Source organism: Sminthopsis crassicaudata, chromosome 3 (genome assembly GCF_048593235.1).
Source record: "Sminthopsis crassicaudata isolate SCR6 chromosome 3, ASM4859323v1, whole genome shotgun sequence".
NCBI lineage: Eukaryota > Metazoa > Chordata > Mammalia > Dasyuromorphia > Dasyuridae > Sminthopsis > Sminthopsis crassicaudata.
In genome coordinates, this window is record NC_133619.1 from 526,220,641 (window position 1) to 526,242,978 (window position 22,338).

Here is a 22,338-nt window from a genome sequence, read left to right on the forward strand (position 1 = left end):
CTCAGAAACTTCAAGTTACTTTTTGAGAAAAAAAAAACTTTTAATGGCCTTCTTGAGCTATATCTGATGTGTTGGCATTCGGTGGCTATTGTTCTATATCCTTTTCCTATATTCTTGGAAAAGTTGCAATTAATGCATGCAAAATATTTACTGAGCTATTCTTAGACACATATTGCCTAAGTTCCTTATTTAGTGAATCATAGAATTAACGCATGTGTATGTATGTGTGTGTGTTTGTAAGAGAAGCCTTTCACCTTGACAAATGTGTCCAAAATCTCCCATTTATAAAGGTGGCTTCTCTTTTTATTTGTCATGCTTTCCAAAATTGAACCTGATTCTTCATACTTGATGTCCCTCGTGGGTCTTTCCTTTCTTTTCTTTTCTTCCTAAAGTACCATTGCTAGCTGGCACATACCAATCAACCCTAAGAACAAGCCCTGCAGGAGGTGGTCATTCATTGTCAAAGAGATCCATGGAACAGTGATGGGAAATATATCTGCTGAGAGTATTTTTGTAACTGCTTCACCTGTTACTTCACAGCCCTGAATTTTACCTAATTTCTAAGTAGGCAACATTTGTGTGACTTGGGGGAGTGTTTGCTGTTTGTTCATGCCAAGGAAGAACAGTAGTGCAATTTGTTTACCAAATGCAAGAATATCAGCACAAAATATCAGCCAAGTGGGTGCTTTGAAACTATCACTAATACTGCCTTAGCAGAGGCAGGGCAGACACCTGTATAAAACAGGGAACCCTGGGTTCAAATCCTTCTGATGCTTACTGTTAGTAAGCCATTAATTCCACTATGTCTTTCCTCTTCTGTAAAATGAGTTAGAATAAATAGATTGCCTCTAAATTCCATTCAAACTCTAAGATTCTATAATTCTATCAATATTCAATAGAAAAGAGCACACAAGTAGTAGGACTTTGTAGATGAGAAGTGGAAATTCTTTTTTTTGGTATATATATATATGTTAATATATATACACTTATATATGTGTGTGTATGAGTATATCTTTTTACATTTTTCCAGTTACATGTAAAATATTTTTTACATTTGTTTTTAATATTTTGACTTCCAGATTCTCTACATTCTTCCATCCCCAATCCACTCTTATCACTGAGAAAGCACATATGAAGTTATACAAAATAGATAAACATTTCTGAAGGATTTTTTTCTTCTAAGTTTGTAATTGTCACACAGCTACTAAGTGAAGAGGCACGATTTAAACTCATATCTTTCTGATTCCAAGTCTGGCACTGTATCCACTATAACCCACTGCCTCAGTTTACCATAACTTCCGAGATTGGTTCAGATGACCTCTAAGGTTCTTTCTTATTCTGATGTTCTGTAATTCTGTTCTCAAGTATGTATTTGCAGCATATGTATCAAGTAGTATCTAATACAGTTACCCATGTACTATAAAATGTGTTCTAAGAAGCAAAGATTCTTCAATAAGTTATAAACTTTGAAGAAAAAAATCTTTCAGAAATGTGCATTTGTGAAAGATTTTCCTGAAATTTCAACTTGCTGGGGTTATCGGTGAGAGGCTCATGTCACTTAGATACAATTACCTACATACCCCATTACATGGATTCTGGGCAGTAATTGCACCTGGTCTCTCTAGGACATCCAGATTTATTAGGGATCCAGAAGAGATGGCTGAGAGTATATAGTATTTGATGAAATTCAATTTTACCTGTCTCTAGGGAGTCAGAAGAGAAAAGAAGTTTAACTACTTGGAGTATACTCTAGTTCCAACACTTTCTATTTGGTATTTAGTAGTGAATATTGTGTGTCTACAGTTTTTAGCCAGGTAGACTGTCTGTAATATAGAGAATTAAAAGACTCTCTACTAAAAGGGAGGGACAAGGTGGTTTTTTTTTGTTTGTTTTTGTTTTTGTTTTTGTTTTTGTTTTTGTTTTTGTTTTCGTTTTTTGTCTCTTCCTCTGGGCCAATGACCAAAAGGTTGTCAGAGGATCCAGGAACTTAGATGTGATGACCTAGTTCTTCAATGGATAGAATAAAAAGAAATCAACAAACATTGCCTGAACACCAACTACATTCAGGCACTGTGGAAAGTACAAAGAAGGATAGAAGGGATTTTTGCCCTCGGTTTCATTCAATTCAAGTCGATAAATATTTGTTAAACATATACCATGTGAAAGTTACAGAGTTACATTCTGGTAATACAAAAAAGATGATTGATCCATTCATTTAATGTTTCTATATGTTTGCATGCCTTAAACATCGTGCCTTTACTAAAACCCTTCTCCAGTGGTGTTTGGTAGGGAAGTGACTTTGGGTCAACAGAGTGCAATCTTTATCAGGTCACCAATCTAGAAAAAAAAAAAGTTTTCTCTGTTATCTCATACCATTTACTTATATTATTAACTTTTCAGTTCACTAAAACCCCAGGTCTTTTTCTGGCTGTTATCTCAACATATCTTTGCAAGCTTGTATTAATTATTTGATCCCTTTCACCAAAGTAACATATTTATCCCTTTTGACATTTTATGTTATCTGATTGGGCCTTATAGTTTAGCCTGTCAAGGATTTTTTTTTTTATGTTTTAACTTGTCATTTAGTGTATTACCCTTCCTTCCCAGCTCTGTGTCATCTGCTAATTTGATACAGATGCCTCAGTCTAAGTCAGTGTTTAAAATATTAAAAGCCACAGGTCTGAACACAGATCCCACAAACACTCACTTCATTTAAAGAAATGCCATACAGCCACTGACAATTCTTCAGCTCTAGCCATTCAACACATTCCAAATACAACTATTTTGTATAGTTTATATTTTATATATACAACTTTTTTAGGCAATTGGGGTTAAGTGACTTGCCCAGGATCACAAACTAGGAAATGTTAAGTGTCTGAGGTAAAATTTGAACTCAGGTCCTCCTGACTTCAGGGCTGATGGCTCTATCCATTGAACTACCTAGCTGCCCCTATTATACCCTCTATCATCTAACCTGTATCAAGATTAGATTTTTTTTTGACAAAAATAGCATGAAGGAAAATTGAATTTTAAAATAAGTAAGCTATTCCTATTGCCTTCTCCTGATTAGCAGCTTCATAAAAAATGAAAATAAAATTGTTGTATGGTCTGATCTAATATTTTTAAATAATATTTTATTTTTGTTCAGTTACATGTAAATACAATTTTAACATTAATTTTTAAAAATTTTGTATTCTAAATTTTCTCCCTCCTCCTTTTATGTCCCCCCTTTCTAAGATGGTAAATAATTTGATATAGATTACATATATGTAATCATGTGAAACCTATTTCCATATTAGTCATAGTGTTAAAAAAAAAAAAAAAGAACAGACCAAAAGAAAAATCAATAAAAATAAAGTGAAAAACAGTATGTTTCAATCTGTATTTTTTTTGTCTGTTTCTAAGAAAGTCACACTGGCTCAATAACTATCTCCTTTTCCAGATGTTTATTAGCCATCTCTTTATTTATCTAGTAAAGAATAAGGATTCTACATCTGCTCTTTCAGGTGCTCCTCATTTTCATTTCCCACCAGGTTACACTATGGACTTCTCCATCATAGCCAAGGGTCAAAAATCTTCAATGCTACACACACAGATTCACATGCATGTGCATATACATACACATATTTTACAACTTGCATGTTGTCTTACTACATTAGAATGTAGGCTTCTTGAGAGTAGGGATTGTCTTTCTACTTGCATTTGTATTTTTCATCACTTAATATAAGCATATAATAACTAAGGGGAAAAAACCTTTGCAACAAGTATATCCTAAAAAGGTCTCATTTTCAAGATACAAAAAAAAATGGATTCAAATGTATAAGAATAAGAGTCATTCTCTAATTAATAAAAGGTCTAAGAATATACACAGACAGTTCTCAAGGGAAGAAACCCAGACTATTATAATGTTTTTAAAAATCACTACTAATTAGAGAAGCACTTCTGAGATTCTATCTCACACCTATTAAAGATAACAAAAAAATCAAATATGTTGGGAGGTCTGTGGGAAAACAGGCACATTGGTGCTCTATTGGTGGTCCCTTGAATGGGTACAATCATTCCAGAAAGCAGTTTGGAATTACATACAAAACATTAATACAGTGTATGCCCTTAGTCCATGCTATCTACCATTGTGTACCTTTACCCAAGAGAGATCAAAGAAAGAGGAAAAAGTTTTTTATGTTAAAAATACTTACAGTAGTTCTCTTTTGTTGGCAAACAACAAAAACAACAACAAAACCAAAACTACACCCCAACAATTTGGAAACTGAGGACATAATTGCCCATCAATTGAAGAATGGTCAAATAAGTTCTCGAAGATCTAGGTGACAGATTATTATTGTGATTTAAGAAATAAAGAGAGAATTTTTAAAGGCACAGAAAGATTTATATGAATTGATACAAAGTGAAGAAAGTAGGATGAGAAGAACATTTATAATTATCACAAGTATTATAAAACTGAATAATTGTGATGGTTTTTTAATTTAATTTTTTTAATTATAAATTGATGAAGAATGAAATGAGCAGAACAAGCAGAATGATTTTTACAATAACAACCCTGAAAAATAAACAGCTTTGAAGACTTTAAGAATTATGATGAATAAAATAGTCATTTTATGACATTCATGATTCCAGAGCACCAATGATGAAATATGCTATCCATTACAGAGAGGTTCAAAGAAAGATTTTAGGGTGTGAAATGAGACACACACACATATTTGTGTGTATGTATATATACATACATACACATAAACACATACATGTGTGCATTTGCATATATGTCTAAAATATGTGTATATATGTATATGTTATACAGTCACTACTTAGAGAATTTGTTTTGCTTAAGTATGCATATTTATTACAAGAAATTTTTTTTCCAATTTCTCCCCCAGTGGAGTAGGAATGGGGAAAGGGGTGGGAGGAAATTAATTAGACTTCATTTAATTTCTTTAAAATAAAAAGAAAGGTAAGAGGGAACAGAAATGAAATGTCTCAGATGAGGACACTACTAGTTTTCTTTAATTGTTTTACTTTCTCATAAAAGACTTCTCACAAAATATGTGAGAAAATGTGTTTTTGGAGTAACATGTAAATCAGGGGCTCTCAAACTACGTCCACGGGCCAAATGCTGCCGCTGAGGACGTTTATGCGCCCTCCCCCCCCCCCCCATTATGGCAAATGGACTGAGGGGCGGAGATAGTGTGTGAGTTTTTGTTTTTACTATAGTCCCGCCCTCCAACAGTCTGAGGGACGGTGAACTGGCCCCTATTTTAAAAGTTTGAGTTCCACTGGTGTAAATGTTTGTAAAAACTTACTTCCCTGGCTACCACTTCCTTATATGTATTAAATCCCCTTACTAAAAGGTAAGCTCTTTGGTAGCTTTTGCTGTCATACTTTTGCTTTAGCACCCATCACAGAATCTGGCCTATAACTGGTACTTAATAAATATATTTTTGATTGAATATTCCTATCATTTGTGTACTAGCAGCTAAATTCTTCCTTAATGGTAAAAATAAGATCCAGACAACTGTGATGGACTTGGCTTTTGTTTTTTTTAACAATGAGATGATTTAGGACAATTCCAACACACTTGTGATGGAGAGAGCCAACTGCATCCAAAAAAAGGACTATGGGAACTGAATAAGGATCACAACATAGTATTTTCACCTTTTTGTCATTCTTTGCTTGTTTTTTTCTCTTTTTTCCTCTTTTTGATCTGTTTTTTCTTGTGCAGCATGATAAATGTGGAAATATGTTAAGAAGAATTGCACATGTTTATCTTATATTGAATTGCTTACCATCTAAGGAAGGGAAGGAAGTAGAGAGGGAGGAAGAAAAATGTGGAACACAAGGTTTTGCAGGGATGAATGTTGAAAACTATCTTTGCATGGATTTTGAAAAATAAAAAGCTATTGTTATTTTTTAAAAGAGAGAAGAAAAGAAATCAGATCCAGAAAAAATTCCTCTTCCAACCTTAAAAAATGAATTTATCATTAAGACAAGTAGAGAAATTATTAGATGCTCAGTTTTCAGAAGAAGAGAGCTACAACAGATGTTAGATAATTAAAGCACCTCTTTATTTTTATACCATGCTTCTGGGTCATATCATTAATGGATAGATGTCAAGTGATATCTCCAGCAGTATACCATAGAGATCTCTATTTGGTCCTGGGTCATTCAACATCTTAATCAATGATTTGGATAAAGGCACAGGTGTCAAACTTTTCAAATTTTCAAATGATGCAAAAACAAAAAAAAACACAAAAAAAAAAAAACCTGATGGATTATATTTCAGATGAGAGAGTCGGGATCCAAAAGGAGTTTGGCAGATTAAAACTATAGGATACATTTGAATTCAAATGCATAAATGTGGGCTAGCCAATCTATAATTAATGTGAAATAGATCTGGAGCCTTCAGTGGAATTCAAACTCAATATGAATCAATAGTGTGATAGGATATCCATAAGAGTAAACACCACTAGTGTTTTTCTTATCAAAAATACTCCTGTGAAATGTGATAGGTTGGGCAGGAATTCTAAGTATCTGCCCCATGGGTATTTGAGGTGAGAGTGTGTGATCTCTTAAACCACAGGCTGGACTCAAGCTCTCTTTCTATTCTGCCAAGAAGCTCCTTAAAGCAAGCGGCTCAAAGGAGAATGAAAGGGCCTCAGGTTAATTGTGCAACTTCTCCACTGCAGCTGCATTGCAAATGTAAAAATAGACTTGACAATTAGCACCATAAAGTGTAAAATTCATTTTTCCCAGCTACAGAATCAGTTAGTTTTAAAAATGAAAAACTTTCCTAATAAGGAAAGATTATCTGTCATGCAAGTTTTTGTTTTGTTTACTTGTTTTTTATAGCTAGAAGAATGACTGACCATTTTCATATCTCCTATCTAACTGTAAGTTCCATAAGGGCAGAGATTGTGTTTTTCTAAACTTTGTATCTCTGTATACAGTAGGCATACAATATTCATTGAATCAAGCAAGCAATTAATATCAAAGACTCGTTTCAACTTTTCTGGAACCCCAGTTATTGAAAGGCTCTCTTTCAGCAAAATATGTTTACATTTATTTGTGTTACACCACAAGCTAAGTATAAAATCAGCTCCTTGAGCCAGCCAATTGCTGGAAATATAAATATAAGTAAAATCCCTGCTTTCAAGGAGCTTATATTCTAATGTGAGAAGACAACAGATTTTAAAAATACAAAGCAAGGGTGAACTTGGACAAGGAGATATGGTAAGGGAAATTTAGAAGGTAAAGAGTACAGTCTGGCGAGGAATGAAGACTTGACTGGCCTGTGCATTGGACATGCATTGGACACTGCATGTGCATTGGAAAATGGAGAGATTGAGAAGAATGAGTCAATTGGAGAAAAAGATTCAGCCTTTTCTTGCAAGGCTCTATGTTGTTGTTTTTTTCCTCCATCATTCTTTCCTAATCCCCCTCATTGAAAGTTTTTTTTTCTTTCTTGTTAAATTTTCCCATATTTTTTTTTTTACTCTTTGTTATACTAATCTTGGCTCCTGTCACATTCATCCCACCTCCATTAGAATGTATGTACTTCAAAAGCATGAGCTTTTTCATTTTACATCTTTGTATGATCAGTAACATAGTGCCTTGAAAATAAATACTAAGCTCATGTTAAATGTTTCACAACTCAGTAAAGGAATCAGGAAATGAATGAGATAGTGTTACCACTATTCCCCATGTCCCTACTGCACTTTTATCAGAGATTAGTTACAGCAAAGCCAGCAGTAAAAGTGAGTTGGTCTTCTTTGAATTGTTTCTACATAACATAGCTGTGGCCAATGTCTCCCTAAAGTTCACCTTCATGATACATGGTTCACAAGTGTGCTGCGGGACTCTTTCTAACCTTGGAAACAGTATTCATCATTCCAGAAAGGTTGGGTTACACAATGTGTTGAAAATTCATAACATCTATTTCTCTCACTGACAGTGACCATCAGTTCAGTTTTCTCTATCCATTCCTGGTATTGGGTCATATTTATAGAAGGAAATCAATTTTATGTGAAAGCACTTTGAAGGGGGTGGGATCATAACAAAAACCAGGACAATTATAGAATAGAGAAATGCATTTTCCAAAATAGACGAAAACTTCTAAAATAGCCTGAAGACTTTGGAAGAAAGACAGCATGTAAATCCAAAGAACTTTTTTACATAAAATGCCTGAACTATATATATAATCCATGCATATGCATACACATATGTGCTCATGTGTATGTATTGTCAAGACGGCCTTAGGAGTGAACGCTCTAGTTAGCCACAGATTCTAAGTTTGTGAGTTTTATTCTTGTGTGATTAATTAGTTTCCCTCTGGGCCATAGCCACAAAGGGCTTCCTTCACACTTAGTCTTAGAAATATGTCATTTACTTGTCCCATCTTCTTCTTTAGGTAGTAAGGGTCATAGAATGAAAGCTGGAAAAGACCTGAGACACCATTCTATGCCACACACACATACCTCACATTTTATAAATAAGAAAACTGAGACCTGTTACACTTGTATTAGTTATAAAAAGTAGGATTCGAACCCAGGGGCTCTAACTCCAGAATCAATGCTCTTTCCACAATGTCGCACTTACTCAGCTATGTATTTATTTAGGAGAAAGAGAGTGAATATAAGGCTAGACTGAGTAGTTCTATATGTCAGTATGTATACCTACTTGGAAACCCATGAATCTGAGAAAGGAAAGATGTCAAGAGATCTAAAGAAAGAGCAACAAAAGTGACATTTCTATGGATATACCCAAAAAATGAATTAGAGGACAGAAAGTAGTAAATAGCAGAGATCAGAGCTGAATATAAGGTCTCTGCGTCTAAATTCACTGATCCTTCTATTAAAACATGCTGTTTTCTCTCTATTGGTCAAAAATTATATGTTTTTGCCTTGCTTTTCTGATAATTTCATCATTTAAAGGGGAAAGAAAATGCTAAGAACTACTATTCTGACTAACAAGTAGTTTGGGGATGAAATGAAATGAGTGAAAAGCTTAAGAAAAAATGATCAAATGAATTTAAAGATCCTCAAAGCCAAGGAGAGACCATTGTGCCTTTGATTACTTAGTTCCAGTAAATTTATTCTACTCTATAGAAGATGAGTGGAAAGGTAAATGGGATTATTTATCCAAAGCCTCTAAAAGGCAAAGTAGAATCTGAGCAAAATAGAACCTATGATACTCTCATGGATGAAATTCTCATAATCTAATAATCTCATAAGAAAAGGCAGGGAAGTGTCTAAAGGGGCTACACAGCTTGGTCATCCATGAGCTCAGATTTTATGGGTGTGTTTGTGTCTGTGTGTGTGTGTGTGTGTATGTGTGTTTGTGTATGGTAGAAGAAGAACAAGTAACAAAAGATGAATGAAAATGATTGTCACATTACTGAGGAATAGTCAGAAAGATTAAAATCCAAAAGAAGCAAAGGTTGGCAATGAGGGATGCTAAAGGGACCTTAATCAGCTATAGTGAAGACAAGAGGAACAAGGAATGTAAGGTAACAGCTTGGAGTAGATGGAACAATAATAACAGATGACAAAGAGAAAAAAGAACTATTCACCTCTTTTTTTTACTTCTTTTATTTTTCAAATGAGGAGAGTGAGCTTCAAAGAGATAGAGAAAAAATGATTTAGATGGAAGTAAAGGGAGCACTCATTTGTCATAAATTATTTCAAACCCAGAGAAACTATATTGGAGGGTACTAAAAAGAGCGTGCAGGACAAATTGCTGAGCTGTTGTTAGTGATCTTCTAATTCAAAATTTCATTTTAATTCATTAGGTGAATAATAAGCACCTAATTTGAGTAAGACTCTGTGCTAAGGACTGGTGATAACAAAGATGAATTAACACATGTAACAGATAACTTATAGCTGTGCTATAAAGGAAGCTAGGGATACTGTGAGGCATAGAGAGGAGGGAGGACACTCTAGAGACTGCCCCTAATCTTTAAGACCCTCTACAAGCTCTTTTGTTTGACTTTTAAAGCCCTTCACAGTCTGGCTTCCAATCTTTCTTCCCAGATTTATTTCATATCACTCTCCTTTACTCTGCCCAAACTGTAATGTTTCCTATACACAACTTTTCATCTCCCATCTCTGTACTTTTGCTCAAGTTGTCCACCATGCCTACAAAAAGACCTTATTACATTTTGACTTAATAGAATTCCTGCCTTCTTTCATAAGTCATACTGAGGATTTTGTATTGTTTTCCTAGAAGTTAGTCAGTCAGACAGCAATTAATATTTAAACAAATATTTATTAAGTGCCTAGCAAGTATCATACACTGAGCTAAGCACTGGGGATATAAAGAAATGGGACTTTCAAGGTGAAACTTATCCTTAAAGAATTTACAATCTTATGGGTGAAAGCAACATACAAAAGAAAATAGAAAAGGAAGGAGGAGGAGACATTATGGAGAATTATATATGGACATATATGGAGTATAACATGATGGGAAATGAAGGTATGTTTGACCAAGACTATCCTCTTTAAAAAAAAAAAGGTTCTGGGAGAAGAGGTATCTGCCCTCAAATCTGAAGGAAGGAAGTTCCCAAAAAGCACAAAAAATTTTAATAAAAATAATAATATACTTAGATCAGTGTTTTTGAAATATCTGTTGGTTATATAAATGATAGATTGAAAAGGAAAGAGAATAGAAGCAGGGACACCAATTAGGAGGCAATAATCCAATAAGGGGTGAATGTTGAGAGAGTTAAATGGATATTGGCCATATAAGTAGAGAGAAGTGAATGGATGTGACAGATGTTATGGAGTTGTAACTGGCAAAACCTGGCAATTGCTTGGCTATTACTCAAAGAAGATGAAAGGTGACTCCAAGATTGTGGCATCTGGAAAGATAGTTTTGCCTTCAACATAAAGAGAAAACTTTGAAGAATGGGTAAGAAATTTTGTTTTTTGTTTGTTTTTTTTACTTTTGAAGGCAAGAGGTGGGAAAGAAAAAATAATAAATTTTCCTTTTGGTGTGCTGAGTTTTAAATACCTTTGAAAAATCCAATTGGAACTATCTAGTGGCTAGTTAATAATCAAAACTTGGAGCCCAGGAAAGAGAATAGAGGCAACTGTATAGAATCATCCAGATGGAGAAAATAATTGTACCCATGGAAGCTAATGAGATCATCATGGGTGAGAGTAAAGAAAGAGAAAAAAGAGGAACCATTAAACTGCCTTTAGGGATGCTCACACTTTACGAGTAGGAAGACAATGATAATTTAATGGAAAAATATACTGAATCGAAATAGGTAAGAGGGAGGCAAAAGTAATGGTGTCACAGAATCCAGGTAGAAAGCATGTCCAGAAGAAGTAGATAGTCAACAAGGCCAAGAACTACAGAGAAATCAAAAAAATATAGAAGCAAAAATAAAAACCACTGGATTTAGCAATGAAGAAATTATTGGTGATCTTAGAGAAACAGTTTCAGTTGCTAAATGGGGGCCATAAGCAGAATAAAAGGGATTAAGAATTGAGGAGCAAAAGTCATGGAGAATGGGAGAGGGAGTGGGAAATGGTGATAGATAAACATCCTGATTTTCAGAAAGAGGAAGAAGATTATTTCTTCAAACTATATGTCTATGAACTTGCTGTAAATTCAGGGGGAGAAATCAAGAATGTTGCTTGTGGGTACTTAGAAAGGGAAGTAGTGATTTCTGAAAGCCACCATTGAATTCATTAAAAACAAGTTATGCTTGCAAGCCAGCTTAACCTCACTTCCCGTTTGGCAAAAATTTCTTGACTGGTAGATAAGGGGAATACCACAAATGCAGTAGACATTTTGAGGACAAGATAAGAAATGGGAAATGAATTATCAGATCTAAAGATTGTTGATTAATGTCAGTTTAATGTGTGGTCTCTAGTAGCCCATCCCAGAGCTCTGACCTGTACTTTATTTTATGTAATTCAATTCAGAAAATATTTAACAAGTTCCTGGTGTATACCAGACATTTATCTAGGCACTAGTTGTAGTCGCAAAGACAATAGCAAAGAACTCTCCTCACTCTCAAAGAGCTTCCATTTTCCTGCAACATGCAACATGTGCAAAAATAGATGCATCAAGGTCCAATCAGTTTGAATAATGAATTCCATGAAGATATATATTATTTGAATATATACTGGATATTTCCATTGGGCCAGAAGCAATTGCTATATTTTACATAATCATAATTTCAAATAGTATAAATTTGCATACATGGAATCACTTCAGGGGATTCATTATTTGTATTAATTGGGACCAAGGTATGTTTATATGTACACAGATAAATGTTCACATATATACATGAGCATTTGGAGGGAGGAAGAAATTAGAAGCAAGAGGTAAGAAAAACTTCCCAGAAGAGGCAGCACCTAAGCTAAGTCATGAAAGAAATTGAGAAACTTGAGATAGATATGAGGAGGGAGTCATGGGAAACAGTCTAGGAAAGGCAGAAGATGGAGTGCAGAGTACTGAGTACAGAAAGCAGGCCAGTTTAACTGAAACACAGAATACTTGAAATCTGGAAAGGTAGGTTAGAGCCAGATTGTGAAGGGATTTAAATGCCAAACTGAGGAGTTTGTAATTTATCTTGACGACAATACGGAACATTTTTTTTTTAAAAATCAGTGACTAGAATGAAGTTATAAGATGGGAAGCTTATTAAAATTACAGATGACTTGAAGCTAGGAGGGCTGGTTAATATAATGAATGCCAGACCTTGGATACAAAGATATTTCTTTTAGAATGGAACAATGGGCTCAAATCTAATAAGGTAAAATGAAACAGGGATAAATATAAAAGTCCTTCCATTAAGAATAAATAACTTGTCCATGTTCATGTGGCAAGGGGATAGGAAGTGAGAGAAGAGAGGGATATGTGGCTAGCAAATACATCACATAAAAAAAGACCCAGGGAATTTTGATACTCTTTATGTGTATTATGAACCAGTGGTGTGATGGAGCAGCCATAATGACAATGCTGCCTTATTGAAAGAAGATGATAGATCAATCTCACTCAAACTAGTGTGGACCCTTGGCACCAGATTCACAGGAAAATTAAGCAAACTGGAACATGGCCATTAGGATCAAGACCAGAATGATGAAGGGACACAAGGCATGCTACATCAGGATCCCTTGACAGAGCTGAGCATGTCTAGTCTAGAAAAGAGAAGATTTCAAGGGGACAAGATTACCATCTTCAAGTATTTCAAGGGTGATTATATAGGTCTGGACTTGGACTTGATCTATTACCCTTGGACTGAACTATTACCCATTTTTGGTGGAGATTATAGGACATAAATTTCATCCAGTATGACAAAGACTTCCTAACAAATTAGTTTTCCCAAAATGATATGTGTTGCCTTAGAGCAAGGAATCCCTGAAGATATTCAAATATCTGTTGAGGATATTATAGACAGAATTATTACTTGTAGTGTTTGTCCTTTTTTGTTCCAATAGTAGTAACCATAATTAACACATTTAAATATACATAAATAAAAATTATCCTATATGCAAATAGTAAATGGTTATATATAATTTGTTAAATAAAGTGTTTATACATATTTTTCTCTTTTAAAAATGTATCCTATTTGTTCTATTTCTCCATTATAACCTTAAAAGTTCATTTAGTCTAACTCTTTCATGTAATAGTATATGGAGAATCTGAAATCCAGAAAATTTCAGTGATTAAACAAGGATTTGGCTCCAAACCCAATAACTTTTCTAAAGCATCACAGAGATTACTCTTTTTTCCCCCCTTTTTTCTTTTATGCATTTTTTCTAGAATTTATAGCTGTTATTACTACTTTGGAAACCTTACTGGATATGGTATCAGGAAAAAATCTTGATTCCAACACTTAATGATTGTGCCAACCTGGGCAAGTCATATCACTTTTCTCGGTATGAACTTGCTGATCTAGCCTGGAAATATGTCCTCATTTGTTTCTTTCATTTCAGTATTTCCTTGTTCCCATCTATCTTTCACACAACTGCCAAAATAAGTCTGACCATGTCATTTACTTGCTCAAAAATCAACATTGGCTCTTTATTGCCTCTAGGAAAAAATAAAAACAACTGAACCTGGCATATTTCCATGGGTACCCCAGTGTCCTCCACAGTCAGAGTCCTATTACCTTTTCAATTTTATTTCATATCACTCTCCTTTCAAGTATTCTGCCTTGTGACAGAATGCCCAAGCTTGGCATTTCATGTTTTGCTTCCAGGCATTTGGAGGTATCATTCCCCATAGCTGGAAAGAATTCTCTCCTAATCCCTACCTTTCAGAATCCATGAACTCTATTTAAGGTTCAGCTCAGATACTATGTCCTAGTTTCTTCAGTTCTTAGTATTTCCTCACTCTCATCAAATTTCTTATATTCATTTATCTAAGTGAATTTATGATTTATGACTGCCCTCCTCCAATAAAAGAGAACCTTTTTGAGGGCAAGGACTATTTGCTTCATTTTTATCTTTATATCTATTCATTGCCCAGCAGAGCAACTTGCACACAAGAGGTACTTAATAAGCATTGTTAGATTTAATTGAATTAAATATTTTATAGTGTTTGGAATGAATGACTTCTAAAGTCCTGTGAAACTCTATAAAGATTTTCTGGTTCTTTAATTCTATCCATTTGGAACAAAAATACCATGATTAACATATTTCTGGAGACAGGAGGGAATTTTCAAATAGTGGGAAGTATTAATATAATAATTACAATAACAGTTATAATCATTTCAAAGTCCAACTTATTATTAATGTTGGGATGGGAAGTAAGAAATAACAAAGTAGTGGAAAGCCATCCAGAATGATATAGCAAGGGGGTGTGTGCCCAAAGACCCAAAGACACAGGGACAATAGAATGGATATATCAAGGGGGCAGAGTTACTGAAACTCTAGGCTTGCTGCAAAATTGGAAGGTAGCAGTATCGAATAAAAGATGTAATATTGGGCAAAAATACTTTGCAAGTGGAGAGGCAGCAAGGTAGAGTACATGTTGAGACTTTGCATTTATTTCCCTTTTGCTATTTACTCCATACGTAGCCTTGGGCAAATAAATAAAACTCTCTGAGTTGTTTCCTCATCTATAAAATGAGATGGTTATATTAAATGACCTTTCTAGTCTCTTGCAGTTCTATATCTATGATCCAATGATTCTACTCATTATTAGCAAGGTATTTTATCAGCATCTTTTCTATCCAAACCTCATCCCATTTTTCTTAATGGTCAATAAATATTTACTAAAGAGCCTACTATGTGCTAAGCAGAAGATATCCCATCTTTATTACCAATGATTAGAACATTAATGATCCCTTCAAATAAAGACCATTTGCATATTTGTGTACAAGGCATTCATAATCTATAATACTCAAAAATCTATTTATAAAAACAAGAAAGTAATCAATACATTGGCTAAAGAACAAAATGACTCAGTCAGTCAATAAAGATTTAAATACCTAATATGTGGTAGGCCCTGTAATCTCATGGATATAAAAACCAAGTCATTATTAATTAGGGACAGATGATTGAACAAGCTACCCAGAAGTATTGTAACATTTATACCACCTTTATTGATTATCACAGAGTTTCTCCTTTAGTTCTGCACACATAACTATGTACTGCAAATAAATAAAATAGATCCCAGCCTAATCATAGTGCAAGAGTATTTACTGTCCCCCTAGAAAACTATTCTCTATGCAAAACATGCCACAACCAAAATAATGACTGAAAAATTGATATAAAATGTGGCATTGCCTTAAATCCATTAGCATCACTCCTGAATAGAACTAAGTATGACATTCAAGACCAAGAGGAAGTAGGAATAAAATAGCATATTAATCACTTGATGTGCAGGCATGACAGCAAGTTATATGAATCCATTGAAAAGCCCATTATGTAGACATTTCATTGCGCAGAAACTCTCTCCAGTGATATTAAAGTATAATTCAGATTTAATAAGTATAAAATTCATAATGAGTATCAAGGAAAAGTTGAAGCTGAGAGCTTTGATCTTTAATCCTAAGGTCAAATTGATAATACTCATAAATATCTTTGTGTTCTCCACCAAGACACATTCAGCTATCCAAAAGAAAACAGGGTATATATGTTAAAAGACAACTGATAGCCTTAAATCAAAGCTTAATTAAAAAAAATACTTTTAGAGCAGTTTACCATCCCATTAAATTTCTTATGCCAATAGGTAATATAAAGCTATGATGGAAAAAGTCATGATATAGAAGGGATAACTGCAGTTTATTTCTGGATGGAAACAATAAAATGTCTAAGATTCAAGAGTAGCAAGTCTGTGAGATTGCTCTAAGGATGCCATATATCTCTAAAGAAAATATGAAGAACTTAGTTCATGAGGATGGATAAGAAATATTCTTTCTTCTCTTAAGAATTAGAGTCATAGCAAGTAGTAGGGATATCTAATAAGTCCTTCTGAGAAATGAATGCCTATTACAAAACAGGAAATTTTATGTGTCTGGGAGAGTAAAGGAGAAGTGAAAATTACACAAATCTGTAAATTACAATAATAAATCAAATAGGTCGCAGGATTTATCTGGAACTGCTCAAAGTTATGGTGGACTGAATGCCACCTTCTGTCCTGTTTTCATCATTACCCACATTATGAAAGGCTGCAAAGAATGAAGCCACATTCATATCTAATTTTCTTGCTTTTCTGTTTAAGATTGGGTTTTTAAAATGTCACTTAAATTAGATAATTGGCAATAGATTAATAAGACAGCAAATAGTTGGGGAGGGGGTTTAAGTACCAATGTTGGGCAGCCACACAATAAAAAGATATGAAAATAATAAAAATAGATGAAAATAGATAACCGAATCTGAGAAATGAAAGGAGACAATAGATCACCTAGGCTAAAGGTATTAAACACACAGTGTTCATACATAAACTTCCCTTGAGGCTTGAACCAAATTAAAAATGCAATCAGGAAGTCTTTAACAAAATCATTGAAAATACCATAAAACATAGATAATATATTACATTTTAAAACTAAGTATGCAGCTTGCAGGATCCTTATGTATGGATTAATGACCCCCATTTCTATTTGAATTTGATATAATGATCTAATCCACCACTGTTTGGTATATAAACCTCCTCTAGCATCCCAAAAAATGACAGTCCAACCTCAAACTAAATAGCTCTATGAATAGGGAACTTAACGACTGAGTGACTTGGCCCATTCTGCTTTTAGATAACCCTGTATCACATATTGAACTGAAGCGTACCTTTGGTTTGTAGGGAGTAAACATTACAGGAGAAAAGTTACTGAAACATTTCCTTCCATCTTATAATAAATAGAAACAATAAATGAAAAAGGACAGGAGCAGGCCTCTGTTTTGCCAAAGATGTGATTGTCCATAGGCAATACTTTTAATAACTTCGGGGAAGATCCCCACCCATTTCAAGAATTAAAGAATATTCTGCTAAGATTTAATTGTTACAGATTTATTCAATTTTAAAAGTAATCTTGCAAAAATGCTTATAAGTAAGATCCTTAAGAGTAAGGATTGTTTTATTCTTTGTATTTGTATCCCCAGACCCTAGCAAAGTGCCATTGTTTAATAAATGTCTCTTGATCAATATGCGATAGGAATTGAAATTTTGATGTAAAGAAGGGCACTTTCTTTGTGTCTTTCAATATGGTCAATTTCATCAGTGGAAGCATGGTCTTCTGGGAAAAGATTATATGTGAACAGCAATATTCAAAACAGCTCTTTTTGTTGTAAAAAAAAATTAGAAATTAAAAGAATGACCATCAATAAAAGAATGACTGAACAAATTATGTTACATGCAAGTATAATATAAGAAATGATATAAAGTTATGATGCAGAGTCAACTGAATATAACTAGGAAAACAATTTATACTGTGATGACAATACTATAAAAACAACTAAGCTTGAATACCTTAAGAAGATTAATGTAAAAATCAGCAATTCAGCAATTCTTCCAGAGGATGGATAATGAAGGAGACTACCTGCTTCCTCACAGAAAGGTGATGAACTCAGGTTGCAGAAGGAGACATCTTTTTTTTTTTTTAAATGAACAATGAGGGAATTTATTTTGTTTGGTTGTGCTGTTCCTTATAAGCATTTTCTTTCTATTCTATTTTGAGCAGCAATTAGGAGAAGATAGAAATGATTTTTGTTTATTGAAAAAGATCAAATTAAATTAAAAAAATAAAATTAAGTGGAAGCAAACTTCATGGATTCTTCCAACTCTAAATCTATGTGAGTCGTGACTACAGAGTCACAAATTAGTTAGACACCCATCCTGCCCTTTTGGAATTTTCAGGCTTTGTGAATATATACAAATTTAAGTTGCAAAAAGTTGGAGACTGGCAAACATAAATCATTCCTAGATTAATATTTAATAGGCCTAGAAGCTCAATTTAAGGCTTAGTCACTTTATGTATTCTTACTGGATTGCTGGCCTACTGTCACTTAGGCAGGAATCTCTTATCTTGTTAGTCTTTGTTTCTAACATCATTCAATACCAAAGCCCGAGAGAATACATGAAGCTTCTTTTTATCCAAAATACAAGGATCTAAGTACTCTGACTCTTGAGAAAGTTGGCACAGGACTAAAAGCACCCAGGAATATTTTCACTTGGGACAAGTTAAAAGGGAAATGGAAAAGAGTATTACCTGCTATGTGACCTTGAGAAGACCTGAATTTTTTTCGCCTTTCTTTGTGTCCACAGCACTTAGCACAATGCTATCTACTATGTACTACTTAATAAATAGTAGTAGATACTTAGCAAATGTTTGTTAGCTGACAGCACAGTCTAATTTTCTATCCCTTCTATTCCAAGACTTCATAATTGCAGTTCAAAGTAGATATCAGAGAATCCATGAACTGGGATGAGTGGGGAAAAAACCTGTTTCTTTATTTTCACTAATTTTATCTGAAATTATATAACTGAAGGAAATTAGCATTTCCTTCCTTAATATACATAAGCAACAAAACATGAATCTATTAGATAGTGTTTATAAGTTTCACTAGACTTCCAGAAGGATTGATGATAAAAAAAAAAAAAAGGATTGAAGACCTTATTGTCTTGTATAATGAAAACTGACTTTCCCATCTTTGACTCTGAACACTATCCTGATTGCTGTTTATCATAGTCCTTTGGAAACTTGAAACTTAACATTATTTCCTATTTCCTGGTCTATCCTCCAGTTACACTGGTATGTTATAACAGAACAATCAGTGTTGTTGGAAGACATGAGTTAGCACTGTATTTTCTTTTTTTAAAGAAAAGGTGAAGGGAAAGTATTATATTTGGGGAGGGACTTGGGGTGTGGTGCTCACACAAAGAATTATATGGAATTTCTAAGTAAATAATAAAGAATAATAATGAACTGATCAAAATAAGTTCAGGTTTCTATTGCTTGACCAGTCAATTTTTTTGTTGAATTACAATACTGTGAACTTTCCTCTTGAGCCCGAAGTCCATTTTACAGTAACACTCTGTGACCAAAAAACATATATTCAGTATTAAAATACAAGGCTTTCATTTCTAAGTCCATACCTTGTAACTGAGGTTAGCCAAAAAACTAAGAATCTCAAGTTTCCCAGTTGAAGACTCAACTCAAATTTTATTTGCCCTATGAATCAAGTAAGAGTCTGTCTGCTCAGCAAACCAATAAAATAGGCCAGATTGTTGAGAGAAAAAAAATTTAAGTGAATAACCTATAATCAGGTGCAATAAAGTATATCCCAAGAATCCAACTACATATGTGCAGTAGTATGCTAATATAAATTACTCTTATCTCTTCTTCAAATACAAAAATTCATATTCTGTTTTGCTTGTTAATCTTAACATTTTGGTAATCTCTCCATGATTGTTACCATTCAGGTCATTACTTTTGGTAAAGACATTATAAATATGTGTTGAGCTGAGTGGAACTGGATGTTCAGAAGGCCCCTATGACATGTCACGTGGCTGAAGTAATGCATTTAATTATCAATACTGACACATATTATCAGAAACTTCCTAGCTATTATCACAGAGATGATGAAATTGTTGATACATGGTGGATAGAGCACTGGAATCAGGAAAATATGAGTTCAAATCCTGAATAAATGAATTAAAATTATTTATAAACACCTATTCAGGCACTGTGCCAAGTGCTGGGGATACAAAAATAAAATAGCCCCTGCCCTCAAGGAGCTTACATTCTAATAGGCATGGTCCTAGATTCAAATACTAATAGATGGAGACAATGTGTCAGTTATTCAACTAACTTTTATTGAATATCTTCTATGTGCCAGAAAGTGTTTTAAATACTGAAAATATAAAAAAAAAGTTTCTGCTCTGAATTCAAATAGGTACAATCCTAGAACTAAATTTTAATACAACATATTTAGAAATATGTAGAAACAACATATTATAGAAAAGTGAATGACAACATCAGGAATTTCAATCTGGAGACATAAAAATGATAGGTAGAATCAAAGGCAATTGATTGTCATATCATTTCCAGAAGCAATGGTTGGTATTTATTTGCTTACTATTTTCAGGACAAGAGGTAAAAATTGTAAGTTTGTTCGAATTAATGTGCAATAGAAGGCCAGATGGCATAATGTCTGTGTTGGATAATAGACCTTACTCCTAATCTGCCTATTGGGAACCCAAAAGCTACTTTCATATTTCCCCCAAGCACTATCCTTAACTTTGGTGTGTACATTTAAGTACCAGTCTTAGAAAAATTAGAACATTATCTTTTTCTCCATAACTCACCAGTGATTGTGAATCAATTGAGATTTATTTCTATTCTATTTTTTACCTAGGATCTTTCAGTATTTGACCTTAGAAGAAGCCACAAAATCTGTGCAAATAAATATGTAAATGCGACTTTTCATTTTGAAATAAAATGAGTGTAGCATTTAGGCAAGCTGGTTGAAAATGTTGATGCTCTGCCATGCTTATTTTACTTTAAAGGGTATTTTTAATGTTTTCTTTCAGTTAAAAAACATAAATTGACTTTTTCTTTTTCTGAATAATGACTTGATACTCTATGTTCAATATTCAAAGGATGACAACAAGAGCAAAGATCTGGTCTCAAGAGGGACTCCCTCTGTAAGATTCCCACAAAGTCACCAGCCTTGAATTCAGGAGGACCCAAGTTCAAATCTGGTCTCAGACACTTAACACTTCCTAACTGTGTGACCCTGGGCAAGTCACTTAACCCCAGCCTCAGGAAAAAAAAAAAAAAGATTCCCTCAAAGTCCTGTAAGTAACCCAGAAGGACTGGGTAAAGGGTATCTTTCTAGTCCTGTCAGTCCTAAATTCACATCCAGTATATTTCCCACAATATCTATCACAAGTCAACATCTCAATATCAATATCACTTGATCCCTCCTCAATATTAATTAATATAAATTAGCTTTTACAAAGGAATATTTGATAAAATAATAGGTACAGAAGAATCAAAGTACAAATCATCTCCCATACTAGGAGACACATCTCCTCTACTATCACCTTTCCCTTGGGAGAGTGCGCCCAAATTTAAAGTGAATGTTACAAACATTACCTTCCCCTACCTCATCAAGTTCGATTTTGGAGATGTCCTGGATGATTGACAAGTAGTTATATTACCTGCTGTAAAATGGATGTCTTGGCTTCCAGATTTGATTCAACATTGAGTTGAGCCTGGCCAATTGAACCTGATATCTGTATCCTCGGATACCAGTTGACTGCTATGGCCTTCAATATGGCTATTGGACCTCCCACTAACTCTTCTAATCTTTTGAAGCCTACAAGATCATAACTTATCTGTGATACTTATTCACCTAAAATGAGGAAAGAATAAACATTTAAGCATAAGGAAAGAATAAGCATTTAAGAGACAGAAACAAAGGTACCACTATGTATTCATAAACTACATGAGGACTGAGTAGAGAGAAAAAGTAGCTGGTGAGAGCAGGATGTTGTCCTATTTCTCCTGCCACCTGGTGGCTTAGAACATTTTTTTTACCAAAAGAAGCTACCAGGTAAGAGAGACAGAGACAGAGAGACAGAGAGAGACAGAGAGAGAGAGAGAGAGAGAGAGAGACAGAGAGAGACAGAGAGAGAGAGAGAGACAGAGAGAGACAGAGAGAGACAGAGAGAGAGAGAGAGAGAGAGAGAGACAGAGAGACAGAGAGACAGAGACAGAGACAGAGACAGAGAGAGACAGAGACAGAGAGAGAGAGAGACAGAGAGAGAGAGAGACAGAGAGAGAGAGAGACAGAGAGACAGAGACAGAGACAGAGAGAGACAAAGACAGAGAGAGAGAGAGAAAGACAGAGAGACAGAGACAGAGAG

The 22,338-nt window shown here is 34.3% G+C and overlaps 1 long non-coding RNA gene across 1 annotated transcript in view; it reads right to left on the reverse strand.

Annotated features, from left to right (window-relative positions):
* Positions 1-1,053: 1,053 nt before the first annotated feature.
* Positions 1,054-22,338, reverse strand: part of LOC141563358 (uncharacterized) — a 77,496-nt gene continuing 56,211 nt past the window's right edge. Inside the window, exon 3 of the long non-coding RNA XR_012488402.1 lies at positions 1,054-2,337. This is a non-coding gene — a long non-coding RNA (uncharacterized LOC141563358). The remainder of the gene's footprint in view (positions 2,338-22,338) is intronic.